The sequence below is a fragment of the Diadema setosum genome, chromosome 12, assembly GCF_964275005.1.
Source record: "Diadema setosum chromosome 12, eeDiaSeto1, whole genome shotgun sequence".
Lineage (NCBI taxonomy): Eukaryota > Metazoa > Echinodermata > Echinoidea > Diadematoida > Diadematidae > Diadema > Diadema setosum.
This window is the reverse complement of record NC_092696.1, coordinates 743541-763775: the sequence shown is the minus strand read 5'-3', so window position 1 is coordinate 763775 and position 20235 is coordinate 743541. Positions and strand designations below refer to the sequence as shown.

Sequence of the window (20235 nt, the reverse complement as noted above, 5' to 3'; positions counted from 1 at the left end):
AAAACACGTCATTTTATATTTAGCAGGCAAAATGTTACACAGAGCAGCGGCTGCAATTTCTTTCGTTCTGAAGCGATTGCCGAATGGATCAAAAGAGGACGCCGACGGTTTCAAACGTGCGGGGGGGGGGGGGGGGGGCAAAAAAAAAAACAAATCAAACAAGATAAGAACAAAACGTAATGATGACGCGAAAATATACAAATTTCGGCTCACTTGCTCGTACTAATTTAGAGTATTTTTTCAAGTTCTCAGTTTGTTGGCATAAATGGCTATCTATAAGGCCTTCACTATATCCTGATTAGAATTGTAAGATTTAATAACCAAAGAATGACAAGAATTCATTTTTTTTTTTTTTTTTGTAAGCTGAATTACAAAAATTTTCGGCTCGCTCGCTGCTCTCGCTCGCCAAAATTTATCAAAATTTATTGTATTTAAATGACCCTCAAAAGACTCCTTTTAAGTGCTTGAAAAAGCATATCATGTGGACTTTTTTTAAAGACCCTACCGGGATGGGGTTGGGGTTGAACACTGTTTCAGAAATTTGGGGCGCAATTTTCGCGCTTGCCCCGGGCGCCGTTTTCCCTAGATACGCCACTAGATACCGCTTTCCTTCTGAAGTCATTACTAGCAGATGTTTGCTTGGTTTTCATGAGGCCTGGATTTTGCGTGCTAGTATGTCTTAAAAGTGAACACAACCCTGTGGATTTGTTGAGGATAAGTAAGGGAATTCCATAAAGAATTCCAGTCTTAATACAGTACAATCATTTGCATCGATACCGTAATGGTTATCAGTGAAGAGAAACTAGACAAATTAAAACATGGTGAAAAGAATGGAGAAAGAAGTAAAGGTACCAACGATGTGCTTTATACTTTCATATTAGATGCTTTCTTCTAAAAAAAGGTCGACTGTTAAATGACTTTAATCCACGGGCCTAACATTTATGCATTCAACTGCAGAAAAAAAACAAAAAACACACACACACAAAGAAAAAAAAACGAACGACCAATACGCACGAGAGCATACTTTAGTTAGAGAAGTGTATTCAATTCCAACAGCATAGCGAGTGATTCCTTTGTATGAATTTGAAAAGCTGTTTTAGACGATAAGGGGGGGGGGGCGATTAAACATTTCAATCATTAATCCATCATGATGGTTTGAAACCACCCATCTCTAGTTTCGGATATGACGTGGGTTACCGAAAAGCGATGATATCGACTTCGACTTGCATGTCGTCGCTCTAAACTTTCGGCTTTCGCCATCTTCCCGACGTGCGCTGCTTCCGACATACAATGTAAATGTACATAAGAATAAATGAATTGAGACTTCTGATTTTGGTACTTTCAGATTTGCGCAAAATTAGGTTGCTAACTTCAGTTTCAGATATTAGGCAGCATACGCAGTGAAGAGTAAATTAATGAGCGAAGACACGCAACACCGCATATTCGGGGGAAAAAAAATTAATTGCGAAGGTGCACAGGCGAGTCTGGCCTAACTAAGATATTGTCACGTAAGTTGCGAATGAACGCTAGCAATGCTGACGATAAGGCTTCCCGTAACCGAGGACTGATACCTTATTTCGATTAGACGAGAATTTACAAGTCATCTTTAACTATGTGACAAAAGTTAGTCATTCTATTCAATCTCCTCTCACTGTCCAATAGACACCCAGTGATGGCAGAGGCTCAGAAAGCGAGAGTAGCCACGACACAGGCCACGGTTCTGCTAAAGATAGCGTACAAGCTCCGAACGAATCTGAGACAAGCAGCTTTGGAAGTATGTTACTATTCGAGGAGTTGGTTTCTTGAGAGGACCAGGACTGGAAAGGTCACATGCAAGAGGAAGAAGAGAACAAGCCAGAGAACGGTATCAACGCGGGAGAAGGGAACTAACTAAGTCTAGATGTCATAAAGTAGAGTCACAGAGTTCTTTAGAAATTGATAACCGAGAACCGAACGGGGAGCAAAGAAGTGAAGAAAGACAGAGGAAGAAGATGAAAACATAGACCAGGGGAAAAGGCACTAGCAGAACGACATCGAAGCAATCTTAGTCGGAAATGGAAGTGAGAAGGGACAAGAATGAGTACGAACGGAGAAGGGAATGGAAGTATATATTTAAGGAAATTGTTCTAGAGGAGTAACCGCTTATTGGACGACCCCACAACAGATCTCAGAAAGCCTCAGTGAGCTGAAACATTAACAATAGACATCTGAGAGCTTTATCGATTTGATGGAGGCATGCACCTGTATTATAGTACTTATGTAACAGTCAGAAGCGCTCACAAACGTAAGTTATCATTTGCAGATGAAAAAAAAAAACAGCATTAGTGCTTTAAAATCGTTCTAGAATGTGAGTTTGGGATAGAAACAACCACTGTAAACAACATTTAATCCGTATAATCCATATTCAGTATTGTTAAATGCACAAAATGTAAACAATAGTTGTAATAAAAATGTTTCCAGACTAAACCGTCTACAGTTACGATTTAATGAGAAAAATGCTGATATCTCGTTATATCTTAGGCTTTAAGGCAATATGTGATAGGATGTTTTGTGATACAACAGACCTATACATATGCATCACATGTGATATCTTGAACATTTGCAAAATTACTGCTCCCAAAGGTAAACAGGACCTTTAGATACGAAAGATACCATCTTGAGTCACTGCTTCAACATTCTGACAGTAACTTGCGAAGATTTTCTTTTATGGCTGAAAGATATTCCTTGTTGACCAGTCTTGTGGATAAATATGTGTTTCATGTGTTTTCTTCACTTATTGTTAGCCTTATGTGTTGGTCGTGTTCAGTATGGTAATTATTTGATTTTCATAGACACTCTATTTCATTCATGTAAACTAATTTATTGGTTCATGCGGAGCAGGATTACGAACAGCTAGCAAGAGTATCAGCATAAAACTAGTAGCTCCATGGCTTAAAAATTCACCACACGTACACAAGCACATTCACACACACACACACACACACACACACACAGACATACACAAGACAACCTACTGAACAATTACATTGTGAAGAAGAGCAATGTGTTTGGTGATGTTTCCGATTCCACTATGTTAGCACGTGTTTACCTGTGGATATCATAATCAATGGTAAAACTTTCTATACAATAGCATCAAAAAACGTAAATACTCTCCCAAAGTTGTCAGAAAGATGTATATCATCGTTGACTCATGAAATTGCATTGTATATGTTTTGATTTTGATTTTAAATGGATCTTCGAATTACCTTTGACGAGACGAATATTACATTTATAAACAAGAACAAAAACTTATAATACGTCATAGACCCTCGAGGAAGACGAGGGACGAGGCTATGACACAAAGATGGTTACATCACATTGCACACAGGAACTTCGGCAAAACATTTGTTTGGCACATAGGCATAGGGATACAAATAAGAATAGAAATAGGAATATAATACTATTGTCTACTCAATTGAAGTCCGACTAAGGTCCCCCATGCCATTCAAAATGATTTACCTCTCATGAAAATCAATTTGTGCTGGTAGATTTTGAAGTTTGGTTGTTACCGTTGTTATTGTCTTAGCTAATGTATTTGAATTTGTTTTACGTTTGGTAATTTAGTTATATTAAATTTAGAGGTAAGAGAGTTTGACATTTTGAGGCATTTGTTATGAAGCTACATTATGTAGACAAACAATGTGCTGCTGTTATTAGACCGGCTTCCTCCGAATAATGTGTGTACAGTATCAATAAGTCTTCATTATGAGGATTTGACCTCCGAAATCCCTGGTCAATCTCTGGTGTCTTGTAACGAATGTATTCTTCCATCCTATTATAGTTCAAAGGATATTTTTGGCTTGTGTATATATTTCATGTTAAAATCGTTTTGATTAGTTTATCTACTTCACATAACTTACCCTTATAATGTATTTGATGGAAACTCACCATGTTTTTGGAAGGTCATAGGGATTGCTTCCGGTGGGATGAGCTTTCAGTTATGCTTCTGGATTAACACTCTTATAGATTGTGAATTTGCTCGAATCGAAACATCCCGATAAAATCTGTATGATTCACGGAACACGATTCACAGAGCATTCTGGTAGGACAGTTAACATGCGTCGTGCAGTCTGCTTGAGCAGTGGAATTAGGGTTAAATCCTAATAGAGAAATGAAATTTGGTTCGCACCTTGCTTTATGAATGATTATTAGGTTTGAGCCTTGCTCGACAAGTGAAATTCGATTTAGACCCTGCTTAAACAGTGGGTTTGGAATTTCATCTTGCGTAGGAACTCAGATTGGGATTGCAGTGTGCCTGAGAAGTGAATTTAGCTTTATTTAACTCTTTGCATGCCACATTTCTCATACCTCATAGGTTTGTGTGCAAAAAAAAGAAAAAAAATGTGCCCAGATGACTCATTAGCCCTGAAAGGGTTAACAGTGAAATTGAAGATAATATAGCTCGTTTCTATTCGAGTCATATCCGACCCTTGTCCCCAACGCTATAGAATAATATTCCCCTCATCAAAACTGATTCAAATTTCCGTTCAACCATGAAAAAAAAAATTAGAACATGATGTAAGTAATTCCCCAGGATTACAGTTACCGTACACCGTTCTAATGAGGTTTCGCAATAAAATATTAGTTATTGCACCTGGTTCCCGTAGGGTGCAAACCATTGATTTCCTTAATCAAGCAGGACGGAATCCTACAAGTAGCGCTACTCGAGTCAGTCACAAACAGAATTTCATTAATCAATCAGAAAGCAAACAAAATTATATTTCTCGAGCAGAGTACAATGATAACTTGTCCCTGATGATTTGGAAGTCCACGTTTCTGGAATTTATCGTTGGTCTTGATAGTGTGTTGTTTGTTTAAATGTACAGGAAAAGATTGATTGTTTGTGTGCGTGTGTATGTTTTTGATTTTACAATTCCATAGGTCTTTTATCACTTGCACATTTCACATTGTAGCTTATTTTGTTCCCATTATCGTATTCCCGATTGCCGTTATTACAGTGGTTTTTTTTTTCTCATATTCATATGAGAAATATATTGGTTCAAACGCGCACTTCACAACTTCTTCCAGCCTATACACATTTGCTGGTCGCTGTCTCCATTATATTTACCTGTCCTTTCTGTTGCCTTGCCGTTTCAGTCCAGTTTCTTATGAAGTCCGTTTTCATTCGTATCATTTTGAGTTTTACCTCTATATTAGGCTTACAAACTCAACATATTTACTTTCTTTTTCAAAGGTGCCCACATGTTTTCAGTGAGTCCATCCGTTTCTCGTGCAGTACGCAACTGTTCTCCCTGGTGATTTATTGCAATGTGTCATAATGTCTCACGATTGTTGTACAAAGTTTTTTTTTTTTTTTTAACAGTTTGCCGCTTGCAATAAAAATGAATACTTTGCTTTGTCAAAAATTGAAAATAAATTTTTAATGAATAGAATTAAAAACCGAAAGACGTCTTATCTTCTGCACGTGTAAGATATTATACTCACATTGTAATATATAGCACATATTCACATTAAAACTTAACATATTGTGTTATTATAAAAAAAAAAAAAAAACTAATATGGATTCTTTCGAGTCCCGTTAAAGGTTAATCTATTTGAACAAAGGTGATTTCTCAACACTCTTTAGTGCTATGCCCCGAAGAGAATTCGAGAGCCATAGTATTGTTAAGGTGTTTGGGTATTGGCGGTCTTGCAGGGGGAGATTATGAAAAATTTAATGTACTTTGACTTTAATACAAGATGGATTAGGAGGGCCATTTAGATTCAACGGAGGTAAAAGCAATCCCTAAATTGCGACAATTGGAAAAAAAAAAAGATTTATCTTCAACGTACAATATTCCAGTCTCTCCGACGTCAAGACTGCATATACCGCCATCTACGGTGATTCAAAGCCAGTCTGATGAAGCCTACAGAATACAATGGTCGAAAGCTTATAAAACGAAGTTGAACTCAAAATGATCGTGTGCTAAAATAATAATAACAGTAAATAAATAAATAAATAAATAAATCGGTAGGTTACTGAATGCAGTATAAAGGAAAATTTGTGAAAACACATTTGGTCAATTGGTTTATCGATGCTATGACGTATTTATACAATATTAACACGTCTTGTAATCATCAATATCATGTCGAATGTCCCAATGTTCAAAACCTTTGTTTTTCTTAGTCGTATTCAAATCCTTCTAACCAATTATCATACAATGAATAAGAACAAGGAATGGTGGCTCAGTCAGTTGTCATAGTCTCCCAACTGCTTCCTATTGAATGATTCGATCGAGTTGGAGCGAGGGTTCGAATCTCCTGGAGTCTTTCTCAGTCTAACGTTGTGTCCCGTCCCTTCTTGTTAGAGGCACAACTCTCTATCCCTCTCATAGGCAGGAGATAAAAAAATCTCTCGTGTTTGAGAGAGCCACATGACATGCACGCAGAAGATCCTGCTTCAAAACATTGCAAAGAGCAGGTTGCATAACCCGGTGATTGTTTGTTTTCTTGTTTTATTTCCGTCATAAACATACATACAGATATAAAAGACAACATAAGGTACAAGGAAAATGATACATCATGCATAAAATGAAACATTGTATACATAGCAAATGAATAGTGTGACACATCATTGATATACGAAAAAGAATAGAATTTAGGATTAGAGAAAGATAATAGCTAGATAGCATATAATCAGCTGCATTTTTCTGGTGCCGCTAGTCTTCCATGGGGACCAGTTATAATTAAGTAAGAAAGAAAAAAAGAGTAGAAGATTACATAAATACAACATTATAATAATCTCATGTTCTCATTTTGTTTTATAATGCAATATTATACAAAATCTCAAGGCAAAGTACACTTTCCTGAGATGTGTAGATACATTTCTTTTGTATCAGAAAAAAAAAATACACAGATGAGATTAAACCAGTTCAAAAAGGGACCGTTTAAAATCCCTTAGTGACGTGCAGTCTCGGACAGCATGCGGAAGGCTGTTACATGTATTACATGTGACCGTGCACCTCAAAACGAACATAAAGTCGCACACACTGATTTTGCGTGAGGACTGAAAATAATTCACTTAATAATTGACTTTTTCATATTTTCTGAAAGAGCGGGTCTTCTTTTACATTACGCTACAATTTGGTATCATAAAACGGGCAGGAAAGTGTGTTTTTTTAGCAGTTTATCTCAAACATTTTTGGTAGTTCAGAGTGTGATTAGGTGTGTCTTTAGAATCCCCTTTTCATTTCTGAAAAACCTTTGCCACACTCTTCTCTTTCAACTCTAATAACTTTTGAAAGGATAGTGCTACTGCTTTGAAAGTTGGCATTAATTATGGAAAAAAGGTACCAGGTAAAAATGGTAGGGGTAAAAATGGCAGAGGTAAAAATGGCAGAGGTAAAAATGGCAGAGGTAAAAATTGCAGGGGTAAAAATGGCAGGGGTAAAAATGGCAGAGGTAAAAATGGCAGAGGTAAAAATGGCAGAGGTAAAAATGGCTGAGGTAAAAATGGCAGAGGTAAAAATGGCAGGGGTAAAAATGGCAGGGGTAACAATGGCAGGGGTAAAAATGGCAGAGGTAAAAATGGCAGAGGTAAAAATGACAGAGGTAAAAATGGGAGGGGTAAAATGTTAGAAGTAATGAGAGCGATTTCGTCAGAGATAAACGTATGAAGAGGTTTTGAATGATAACCTAGCCAGAGCAAACTGTATTTATCGAATTATCAAATCCAAATTGCAGGTTTGAAGAATGTTTATTGAATTATGTTTTAAAAAGATTGGAGCACTCTCATTATTCTGAGTTTGATTCAAGTGCAGTGGCGTAATCTGCCTGTTCAGAGGAATAATAAACCAGCTAAGAGCCTAGTAGGCCTATTGGAAATAATTTGTATTATTCATTATTATAATTGTTATTATTATTATTATTATTATTATTATTATTATTATTATTATTATTACTGTTATCTATCATTATAAGGGGGTTCCAACAATGCTGAAAAGCCCTTAAACAGTATAATCCTACGTTGTTTCGCCCAATGAATTTATCACACACACACACACACACACACGCACGAACCCACTTATGGTATAAACATATACTTCTATACGCAGATATACATACTCTCACATACACACTCGTACACAAACGAATTCCGCTCACGTCCAGGCAAGTATATTGTCATTATTTTTCATATTTTGAACTGTTTAGTGTAAAGAAGTGAAGGAGACATAGTCGAAGCAAACCGCTAATTTTTCACCTGTTCTATCTTATTTTCTCACATTCAGGTTTCGTAGAAGCCTATTTATCTCACAAGGCCTGATCGCGACATAATGTAGAAGTAAAAATACAAAACGCAAAAAACAAACTACAGCAGCTGTATCGGCAGACATAAGTAAGCTCTTGCAAAATATTTCATTACATTGTCCAAGTATCACATTGCGCAAAAACAAATACCTCGAAGTTAAATGAACACTTTGTGGTCACTTTACAAACTTATGCCTATTAAAACTGGAGACGAACTTTAGCAATAAACTGTTCTAGTGAGAGAAAAAAAGGATAGTTTATTTCTTTCAATCATTGTTGAACGAATCCGGAGACGAAAAAATGTAAATGTTTGATGCTTTTTAATCTTAGCTGTTGCCCCAAAGCATGGGCGTAAATCCCGGAACACACCAGAATCAGGTCAATAGCACCATTAGACCCAGAGATAATCGCAACTGTAGATTTCAAATGGCGACCACTTTGAAATCCAATATGGCGGACATAAAGAGAGAATTCCAAGTGGCCCCATATGTGAAAATGTTTGCAATATGTTAATGTACATTTGTGCCAAATTTGGTGCAGTAGTTAGCTTGTATCACAAAATGCACGATAGCTTTGCTAAGCTGCCCCACTAAGAGTATTTAGTGATACCCCCTTATATATAAAGCATTTTCGTGTAATTAATGATTTGTTTAACCCCTAATTTGGGGGGAATGGGACATCAAGCTGTCAAGCGGGGAGAAATGAGACAACCTGGAGAGAAATTGGATAACCATCATGACCAAAGTAGGATTTACATGTGCCGCGGGGAGAAATGTGACACTGCCCCATTAAATTTCTCCCAGTGGTAACAGAAACAGAAAAAGATCCCTGCCAATTTTTCATACCTGCATGTCTGTTATCAAGCAATTTTATTTTCAGAAGTTTGCACACTTATTAGAATACCTATTAACATAGAATAGGACCTACCAGATCTGTAGTAAGTTTGATATTTTACTGACAAGATACCTGTAGAGCTGTATAGTGGTTAATATGTCCATTTTCAGGTGTACCGAGGCTCATCTTTTTACTGATATAATTGGATTGTTGACTGGCCAAGCATTTTTCAAGTTACATGAGTGTCCCATATTTCTCCCCGTGTCCCATTTCTCCCCGGTCTCCCCCGTGCTTTATTTCAGAAGGCACGAAAAGCGCGTATTGCGAGAAAGGCGTCAGAAACATGAACAAAAAAAATTGTCACTTTTACCTCGTCCTCTTGAATTTCAACGACTAAATTTTTATCAATGGCACTTTTTATCTCTAGCATTTTGACCACTGCCATTTCGACCACTGACAACTTTACCTCTGCCATTTTTACCTCTGCCATTTTAACCTCTGCCATTTTTACCTCTGCCATTTTTACCTCTGCCATTTTTACCCCTGCCATTTTTACCCCTGCCATTTTTACCTCTGCCATTTTAACCTCTGCCATTTTTACCCCTGCCATTTTTACCTCTGCCATTTTTACCTCAGCCATTTTTACACCGAACCGGAAAAAATGTGTTTATGAGGCATGCTTAATTTCAGTTTAATCAGATAATCCTTTCATTGTTGTTACTCTGGTGGTTTACTTCCTGTTTTTTTTTTTTTTTTTTTTTGTCCCATTCATCGCACAGTCAGCACGGTTTGGTAAAGATTAAGCGCTTGAATAGACACTGTACTTCAGAGCCTCTTTTCTCAGTTCACACTTTTCCTGAGTTTGTGCTTTCTTTCCAATATTTAGATAGGTTAGGAGAGTCCATTTGATTTGAGTTATACATCATTTTAAAGCTTAAAGTCTGCTCTTTCAGAATATGGTCTTAACTAAAAATTCATGTCTGGCGACTTTTTGTTTGTTTTTGAGATGCAGTGTCACATATATAGTTTGGCTCCCCTGTAGAAAAATGCACGTTTGCAAAGGTTTGTCCGAGGATTTGGAAGGCTGAGGCTACGGTGCCGAAATTGGTAGAGTTTGGGAGGATAGAATATATTTTCGTGTAAATAGGTACAAGTACAAAATCTTGAAAATCAGTACTCCGATGTGAAATTTTTGACGGGATTTTAACGTTTCCCACTGTAATATGCCATGCATTGACATAACACAAAAGTGTGATTTAGGATTAATCTTCAGAATAATTCTTCCTGCTCTATTTTGCTGTTTCTGCAGTTGATTTATATGTTTTTCACATGAGGACTCCCATATCAATTTCAAAGAATTTCTGTTTATGAAATGTGTCAAACGACGGTGGAAGGAAATCATGCGGCCTACTTTTTCAAACAGATAATTTACAAGAACGTCCCATCTGAGTTCGTCATCGATGTACAGTCTAGGTTTTTCAAACTTTTCACCTGATTAATTTCGTGACCTTTTATATTCAAATCCAATCTCTTGTTTCTTTTCAACATATGCCTATACCAATAAGCATACTTGCAGTTTTGTCATAACTAACTCTCAGTTTGTTCTTACACAAATATCTAAAACAAATAATTCCTTTTTCAAAGTTGTTTGTACTTTTTGTGGGTCTTTGTGAGAAAAATAAATGACGGTGTTATCCGCATATGAATGCACTTTACATGAATTAAATATGGAAGGTAAGTCGCCGATAAAGATAATAAACAACAATGGACCCAATATTGATCCCTGTGGTACACCGAGCTTAATATCCAGTTCTTCAGAGGTACAATAACCTATACTATTTACTACTTTTCGGTCAGATAAATAATTTTCAAACTATTTGAGGGTGGAACAGTTAATACCTACAACTGTATGACCCCACAAGTACACCAACTAGACCCTATGGAAGACCATTTTCATATAGTGCAGGTGAGTAGTCTATCCAGCCGTCTTTTACAGGTGCAAAATGAATCAAACAAACAAATGAAGACCTGAATATAAGAACGACCCAAGTCCAATTTTTGGCCAAATTCAGTTTGACATGGGAAATTGTAGCTTATGCATGGACTCATCTTGTGTATAAATTATAAATCCTAATTACCCCCGGAAGTGCCTGAAATAAATGAGTCAAATCTTATGTGAATGTAAAAATGAAGGTCTTGGGTCATTCTTACATTCATATTATAGCGCCCTCTCTCGTCCTCTCATCTTTATAGCAGAATATCATGTATATGAATCAAAGAACGACCCAAGTCCATCACACAAGATGGCCTCTCCACAACTAATGTAAATGTTAATTACCATAATAACATATGTTCTAATTTGTATATATAATGTTGCCTTTCCATCACAGTTAGATAGAATGTTATAAAAATTAGAAAAGATATGATTTTTTTTTTTTTTTTTTAAGTTTACTCGAAATAGTCTTCCATGGACTTGGGTCGTTCTTATATTCAGATACTCAAATGCAAGTTTAGACATATGACTGGGTATAAATGCAGAGCCTTACCCATACGTATAGTAATATGAGTGTTGACATTTACACCGTTGTACCTCTTTAACTCTATACAACACTTCGTTTATGACATTCACACATCAAACACCCCAACACACACACATACAAACGCAAGGTAATGATATTGAATTAAACACAAATTTAATCTTTGTCCGATTTATCAATAAAACTACATAACTCCAGGATAACCGGTTTCCTTTGATTACGGTACGTACCAGCAGTGGAGACGCTGAACACGCTGATTTCTATTTTCTATTGTGTGCTCAAAAAAAAAACAAACAAACAAACAAACAAACACATTTTTCCCCTATTTTAAAGAGTCATGTGTCGGTGCACAACAAAAGCTTTGCCCTTAGATTGCTGCACAGAGTAATACACCCCCTCGGCCCATGGAGACATGGGAAACTGTACACACCTCTAGACCAGGACGAGATATGTACTATTACATGAAAGGCAATGTTTAGTGCATCAATAACCTAATGGCATTATGCCGCTCATACTTTGTTATTGTTTTGTAATCAAAGTACCGTGTAGCAAAAAAAGCTGCTGAAAACTGCTTATCCAATGAAGGCGAGCCAATGAAGTAAAATGGAGTCAAAAGGGGCCTGAGCTTTCGATCCTAGCAGAATCTTCGTCAGAGGCAAAATGACAAGTAAGCAGGGAAAGCAATCACATATAAGGACTTCACACAACAAGAAGAGACAGGGACAGGCTGGGTACACAAAACAAAGAAAACAAAGGAGAGGATGGGAAGTCATGGGCAAGGAGCTCAACAGGTTAAGGGAGGGGGATTAGAGCAGGAGGGTGGACAGGCAAAAGGCGGAGGAGGGTCAGTAATGAACATGAGGATCAAGGGGGCAACCATTGAAGGAAAGGATGAATAGGGAGGCAACATCAAAGAAGATAAGGAACACCAGAAGGATAAAGAAAGGGAAAGAGTGAAAAAAGCAACAGCAAGGGAAGGGGGGGGGGGGGGATGAGCAAACAGAGAGCCCTAAAGGTGTACCAGGAGGAGGCAACAAAAGGAAGTAATCAAACATATCAAAATATACACACACACAGTAATGGCAAAAATGACAATGAAATAACAGTAATGAAAAAAACATAGAATATATATATATATATATATTTTATAATAGAAAGGAAATAAAGCACATGTGAAAAACTAGGGGAGAGAACATTGTATACATGTATGTAGATAAGCAGGCAGGGCATAATAAGCACAAGTATGTATAAACAAACAAACCTAGTGTGTATATGTGTAGGCGGAAAAGGCTGTATAAAAAAGACTCGGGCTAAGGAAGGAATCAATAATTGGGAATAAAAAGGTCTGCAAATAGAAAATGCGCAAAGAAAGAACAAATTGAAATTGAAAAATGAACAAGAAAATAATAATGGTGGTAATAATAATGAAAAAATAAAGGTGGTCAGTCATTTCCCTCCTGGATGTTGAGGCCATGGGGTTGGATGGTGTGAAGTCGTCTCATCCAGAGCTTCTCTCTGCTGGTTCTGACTGTGTCTGGACGAATGCCTAAAGATTCAATGCCTTGTAGAGTCATATCAGTGATGGGATGATCGGGTAGATTGAAATGGTGGCCCACTGGAGTGTCGAGCTTGGCTGCGTTGACAGTAGATCTGTGTCCATAGAAGCGTCTTTTGAGTGTAGTCTTGGTTTCCCCAACATACTGGATTCTACAAACTCTGCAAGTGATGAGATACACAACATTAGTGGTAGTACAAGTGATGTTTCCCTTTGTGTGGTGAGAGAGGCCGGTAGAGTTGCTGGTGAAAGAGTCACTCTCATGGATGTGTATGCTACAAATGATGCACCTACTTGCTGAACATTTGAATGTGCCATGCTATAAAGGAGAAGAATTGTCAGTGAGGGAGGGTACTTCAGCACGGACGATAAGATCCTTGAGGTTGTGGGGGCGTCGGTATGCCAGGATGGGAGTATCTGGGACGGCCTGTAAGAGACGATCAGAGGTGTGAAGGATATGGTGATTATCACGAAGGATATTGTGGAGAGAGGGTAGATTGGGATGGAAAGTGGTAACGAGGGGTATTCTGTTAGTGATGTCCTGCTTGTTGGTTTTCGGTTTGAGAACTTCAGATCTGGGGAGAGAACGAACTTTGTTGATGGCTTGTTGAATTCTCCTGGTACCATAGCCCCTGGCTGCGAGATGTCTCTTCAGGTTCCTGGCATGGAAAGAAAACTCAGAATCCTCAGAGCAGATACGGCGAAGTCTGAAGGCTTGACTGTAAGGGATACTGGTTTTGCGGTGGCGGGGATGGCAGCTGGCTGAGTGGAGGTACTGATGGGTGTCTGTGGGTTTAGTGTAGAGAGTGGTGGTGACATGGTTAGACTCCTTCATAACGGTGACATCAAGGAAGTTGGTCTCTTCTTGGGAGAAATCAGAAGTGAAGTTGATGGTTCTGTGGAAAGAATTGATGTGGTCAATGAAAGTATGGAGGCTTTCTTCCTCCCTGGTCCAGATGAAGAAAATGTCATCGATCCATAGACGACAGGGGGCTGAATCTAACATCTGCTGCTCTAGCTTGGTCATGAAGAGACAGGCGAAGGAGGGAGCCATCCTGGTACCCATAGCTGTGCCAGATACCTGTAGGTAGTGCTTGTCCATGAATGTGACGTTGTTTTTTGTCAGTACATGTGACATGAGGGATTTGATGTCAGATATGGGGGGGGGGGGGTTGGAATGGCCGCTGCAAGTCAAAGCCTCACAGGAGGCTAGAATACTGTCATCGTGGGGAATATTGGTGTAGAGAGAAGAGACGTCGAAAGTACCGATGATTGCAGTCTCGGGTATCTGGTCCTTGATGTCATAGAGTTTCCGGAGAAAGTCTGGTGTGTCATGAATGTAGGAGGGTGCGAGTGAGACAAGAGGTTTAATGTGGTAATCAACAAAGAGGGAGATATTCTCTGTTGGGGAACCATTTCCAGAGAGGATGGGACGACCCGGATTTCCAGGTTTGTGGATCTTGGGGAGGAGATAGAATCGGGCAGGTTTGGCATTAACGGGGGAGAGACATTTGTGAGCCTTGTTGGTGAGGTGCTCATGTTCCTTCATGTCATCGAGTGTCGACTGGATCTGTTGGGAGAAATTATCGGTGGGATCAAAGTCAAGAAGTGTGTAGTGGGAAGGACTGCGGAGATGTTTCATGGCTTCATCGATGTACTGCTGGCGGTCCATTACAACAACAGCTGATCCTTTGTCTGCGGGCTTGATGATGATGTCAGACCTGTTTTTGAGAGATGAGAGAGCCTGGCGTTCTTCCTTTGGGAGATTGTCATGTGATGCAATGTCGAGCGTATCTGCGGAGTGGACTTGAGATGAGACAGCTTCGATGTACGTTTCCAGGGAGGGAACTCTGTTCTTGGGGGGAATCCATGAGCTTTTCTGATGAAAGGGCTCAGGAGCAGAAGGGGGTTCATCGAGGAAAAAAAAAAAAAAAAAAAAACTCTTTGAGGCGTAACCTGCGGTAGAAAGTAGAGAGGTCTTGGCTGAGTGCTATCTGATCGACCTTGGGTGGAGTGGGGCAAAACTTCAGACCCTTTGAGAGAAGAGACGTTTCTGCTTGAGATAGGGGAGAAGAAGAAAGGTTAACGACAGAAGTGGAAGATACATCAGTGGATGTGGTGTCTCGCCAGAATCTGTTAGACCGTTGACGTTTCTTCGTGAAGTTGCCTATTTTCTTGTTCCTGCGAGCAGTGAGGTCAGACATATGTTTTGAGAGACAAGATTCAATTTCATCATTGTATTTGAGCCACTGGGTGTCGGTGCAGCAAGAGCGAAGTTCACTCTCCAGTCTGTCGATGTCAGCTGAAAAGGAAGTGAGAGAGGCGGCACACTGTTCGGAGAGAATGTTAATCAAACGGATGGAAGCTCCATGTAGAGTCTGGTTCCAGCGTTTCCGTAGTTCAGGCGAGAGTGTTCCAAGAGCTGGAGTGCAGTGGAGTTGGGTTTCTGTGGGTATCATGCGGTTGAGGGAGTAGAATCTGTAATTATCCTGGTGAAATGAGAATCTGAGGGCCTTGAGCTTGGTTTTCCTCAGTTGATGAAAAAGAGATAGATGGTTAGCCATGGTAAGCATGGGACAGAGAAGAACAATGATAGCCAAACAAGGGAAGGAGAAATACATAACCTGTCAGGATTGAGGGAAATTCAAAAAAGGGAACAAGATTGACCTGTAAGGCGAATAAATCAAAGGGAAAGGGTAAGAACAGTCTGTCAATGTACAGGTCAACTTGTGCTAAGCAGAAAAGTGAGTGGAGAGAAATGATAAAGGGAAATGAGACAAGCTCAGAGATAAAGGCACGGAACTGAAGAGAAAAGTACCAGGAACGGAGACAATCACCTGAAAAGACAGTAAGAAATACGATATAAACAAACAAATACAACACTGTGGAAACAAAGATACTACAAGTCGAGAAGTGGGAGGGAAACAGGGCAAGGAACGAGACTGAACTGGAACAAAGCAATAAAACAATAAAAGCAGAACAGAGAAGACAAAGAGGATAAAGAGGATCACGTGGGCGTGATGCAACAGCAGAGAAGGAACTTAATGTAGCAAAAAAAAAAAAAGCTGCTGAAAACTGCTTATCCAATGAAGGCGAGCCAATGAAGTAAAATGGAGTCAAAAGGGGCCTGAGCTTTCGATCCTAGCAGAATCTTCGTCAAAGGCAAAATGACAAGCAAGCAGGGAAAGCAATCACAAAGTACAGTGTAGTATTTTTCTTTCTTTCTAGTGTTGTTAAAAATCGATTCTGTAATGTCGAAATATACGATGGGAACTGTGAAAACGAGAATGATTCTGTTCTGACCAATGGAACTGGGAAATATTGATAATAAAAACGTTTCGTTCAGACTTTATGTAAGAGCTTTTCACCGTGAGTCCTGGCCGGCTATGAGCACTTTAAAATGACTGATTCTAAATTAGACAGTCGTTTGAATGAGCTGCATGTTTGCGCACAAATGATTAACAACACATAAGGATAATCATATATCATTAAAAGTTTCGAAAATCACGCCGCCATTTCCTGATATGGCCTGATATGGCAAAATAGTGTTTACTCTTTCACATACATAGAAATATCATATTTTGCCTGCTCTTATACATATTTTTTATTTTATTTTATTACAAGTTCCAATATTTCCAAAGGCAGGTTGCATTGACATACTTTACTTTGTAATGAAAACGTGAAAACTGTAGAAAGTCTATACATTTCTGTCATGATAAAATTTCTATTTTGCTAGATCATCCATTGTTCTCTCGGTTGGATAGTATCATTTTATGTAAGTCAAATTTGAAATGGTTTGAAGTAGCAAACCCTTTAATTTCTTGCACCCTGTGATCACGTGATCACTGACACGACTCTCGGAGCTCTTTACAAAACAGAGCGTATAAATGATGTACAGGGTGTTGGAGCGTGATTCGATTTTAACGTTGTGCTGAGTACAAAGTCCGTGCTATGTATAATACATCATTGTATTCTATCTCATTGTGCTACTAAAGGAAAACGCCAACTCAGAGGCATTACTTTATTATAATTTCCACAGGAGTTACTACTATTACTGCTCTACACTGTAGATAGGGTCCGAGCACTTATGGATGGAGGGAGGGCGTATAACCTACCTAGGTATCCTCAACTTCAAACAAGTGTACATAATAATTGTTTGATTTCAAATCAATTAGTATCAACTTAGTAAAGAAAGTAAAAGATAATCATATATGAATTTGCGCATCATAGAAAAATAGCCAGCAACAATATTAACTGAATAACAATTTTTCGATTGCATTGAGCGAAAAACGCTCCTACACATACGTAGACATTTTGTCTATCGTAAACGCGTTTGCATAATTAAATTTGTTGTCCATGCGCAGTTTTACCTTTTCGTAATGTAATATAAAGTGCAACCCTAGACAATCAATGTCGTAATAAAATCTAACATCAATAATTTCATCAAATTTTATGACTCCTTTTGAAATCCCTTTATGTTATTATCATCATGCTATATTTTCTTCCTTATCAAAAAAAAAAAAAAAATCATCGAAGTATTTATGTAATTCATTCACAGCAGGCATATTAAAAACCTAGCCTTCAAGGCTTTAAGCGGAATGCACCATTCTTATTTTTTATTTCTTTATTTTTTATTTTTTACTTATGTAACATCATTTTCATGAAATGATTTCAAGTTACATGCCAGTGAAAGCGTGCGTGTTATCAAACCTAGCGCCAGCGATAATCCTTAACTTAAAAATTAGTCGGTGTTGATAGGTTGATCTCAAAGCAAAACTAATCAGTTCAGCTACAGTTTTCGGGCTCCGATTTGAAGAATATCGCTCCGAGTCCAACTCCACTATTCTTTCTTCTTCTTGCTCTTTTTGTCATGCTTTAAATGATCTAAGTAAACTTACTTTTCCCCCATCTATACTTATACCAGCTCCTGTTCTCATGGTCGGACATCCGGGTATATTTAGAGGCTGCTAGACTGTAAACAAAGCAAGCATCAGCGTATTTTTTGAGACGAAATTATGAACTTTTCTTCCATACTTGGCTTTGAAATCCCTTTGTCCATCATAAGATTCCTGTTACTGACAGGCAATTTTATTGCTATAAATTTGGTAAATCAGATTCAGGGTTCCAAACGCCGACGGCGCGTCGACTCTATCACCACGTAGATTCGTACAGTGTATGCTTGTGCGTGAAAACTTTCACACCAATTCACTGTAGGCCTACTGTAGAGATGACCAATTTTGTTTTGACTCAAACTATACCGGAAGTGACGTTCATGACCATGAGAGTAAGAGAAATTATCACGTATGGAATTTTAAGATCGGTGTCTGTATTAGCGCTATTGTAGCTTCAAGACATATATCTTTACATCAACGGATCGTCCCACTCTTATCAAGTACTTGCGTAGCCTGAACTATTTAACTCAACAGTCAACTGTGGAAAGTACAAAAACACTAGACATGGCTACATTAATCTGCACCTGGGAACACAGGAAATCGACGTATTAGTCGTAGGGTCCTACTATCTTTATTCTTCTACCCTCACTCGTGTAATACAGGACATCCATGCCAATGTCTTTTCATATTGACTTTAATCAATGTCAATCATTTTATTTTCTTCGTACAATTTCAACGCCGATTTCTTTGTGGTACAACGTAGAAGAAAATAATAGTGCTGGGGATAGCGATGATCGGTATGGCTTGATGTAGTTGTTTTGGAGATTTGGAGATAACTTAAAGTTACCCATTGCGTTCTTATCTATTTGTTTTAACATGTCTTACTGCCCATTTTCATTATGATCGTCTCCTTCAAGCGTGTTAGGTGGGGAACGCTACAGTGAAGTAGAATTTGCAAATGTGATCCTTCATCACAAAACAAACAAAAAGTCGCCAGACATGGATTTTTAGTTAAGGGCAGATTCTGAAAGAGCAGACCCTTTTTACATTATGATGTATAGATTAATTTTAATGAACTCTCCTAACCTATCTAAATATTGGAAATGAAACACACACCCTGGAAAAGTGTGAACCGGGAAAAGAGGCTCTGAAGTACAAGTCTAACTGTCTATTCAAGCGTTTAATCTTTACCAATCCGTACTAGCTGTGTGATGAATGGGACTAAAAAAAAGGATGTAAACCACTGGAGCAACAACAATGAAGAGATTATCAGATTAAGTTGAAATTGAGCATGCTTTATTAACACATTTTGTCCATTTTGTCCATTGAAGGGATAAAACAGTAGCTTTATCCCTTCAAAAGTTATCAGACTTGAAAATGAAGAGTGTGCAAGTGGTTATCAAGAAATAAAAAAAGGGCCTCTAAGACATACCTGATCTCACTACTCTACACACACAAAAAAAAAAGGTTGTAGAAAAATTGCTGAAAATGCACTTTTGCATTCATTTTATGATCCCAAAGTTAAGAATAATGTAGAAGAAGGATAGCTCTTTCAGAAAATATGAAAATCTGAATATATTGACTTGGTTGACCCGTTTCACTTTTTTTTTTTTTTTTTGGAGTCCTCACGTAAAATCAAGGGGTGCGACTTTTTGTTCGTTTTGTGATGCACGGTCACAACTGACAGTGACAATAGAGTTGCATTAACCATCGATCAAACCTGTGTGGATTTATGAATATATCATATTGTAAAGGCCACATACCAGGCTCATTGTTTCATGACATGGCATAGTTTAAGAATTCTTCTAGGTCTTCTCCCATGTAAGACTGCTTCCAAATACAATTTACGTGAGTTTTTCATAGCCTTCTTGTAGAAAAACAAAATAAAACAAAACACATTGCCGCATGCTGTTTATAGTAGCAATCCTTCTGATAATTTGAAGTCATTTTGATTTTCTTTTAACAACATCGTGTAGGATAATGTTATCAGACCTACACTTCCTTGGAAATTAAGGGCAATCATTGTCAAGTAATTTGCCGTTTCATGCCCCGTCACTGTACAAGCATGCTAACCTGGACACATAAAACTACACAAAACTTGAATATGAGACTATTCTGAATCAAATACTTT

At 38.2% G+C, this 20235-nt stretch overlaps 1 pseudogene; it reads right to left on the bottom strand.

Moving 5' to 3' along the window:
* Nucleotides 1-13898: 13898 nt before the first annotated feature.
* Nucleotides 13899-14884, bottom strand: LOC140236268 (uncharacterized; annotated as a pseudogene).
* Between the last annotated feature and the right edge of the window lie 5351 nt (nt 14885-20235).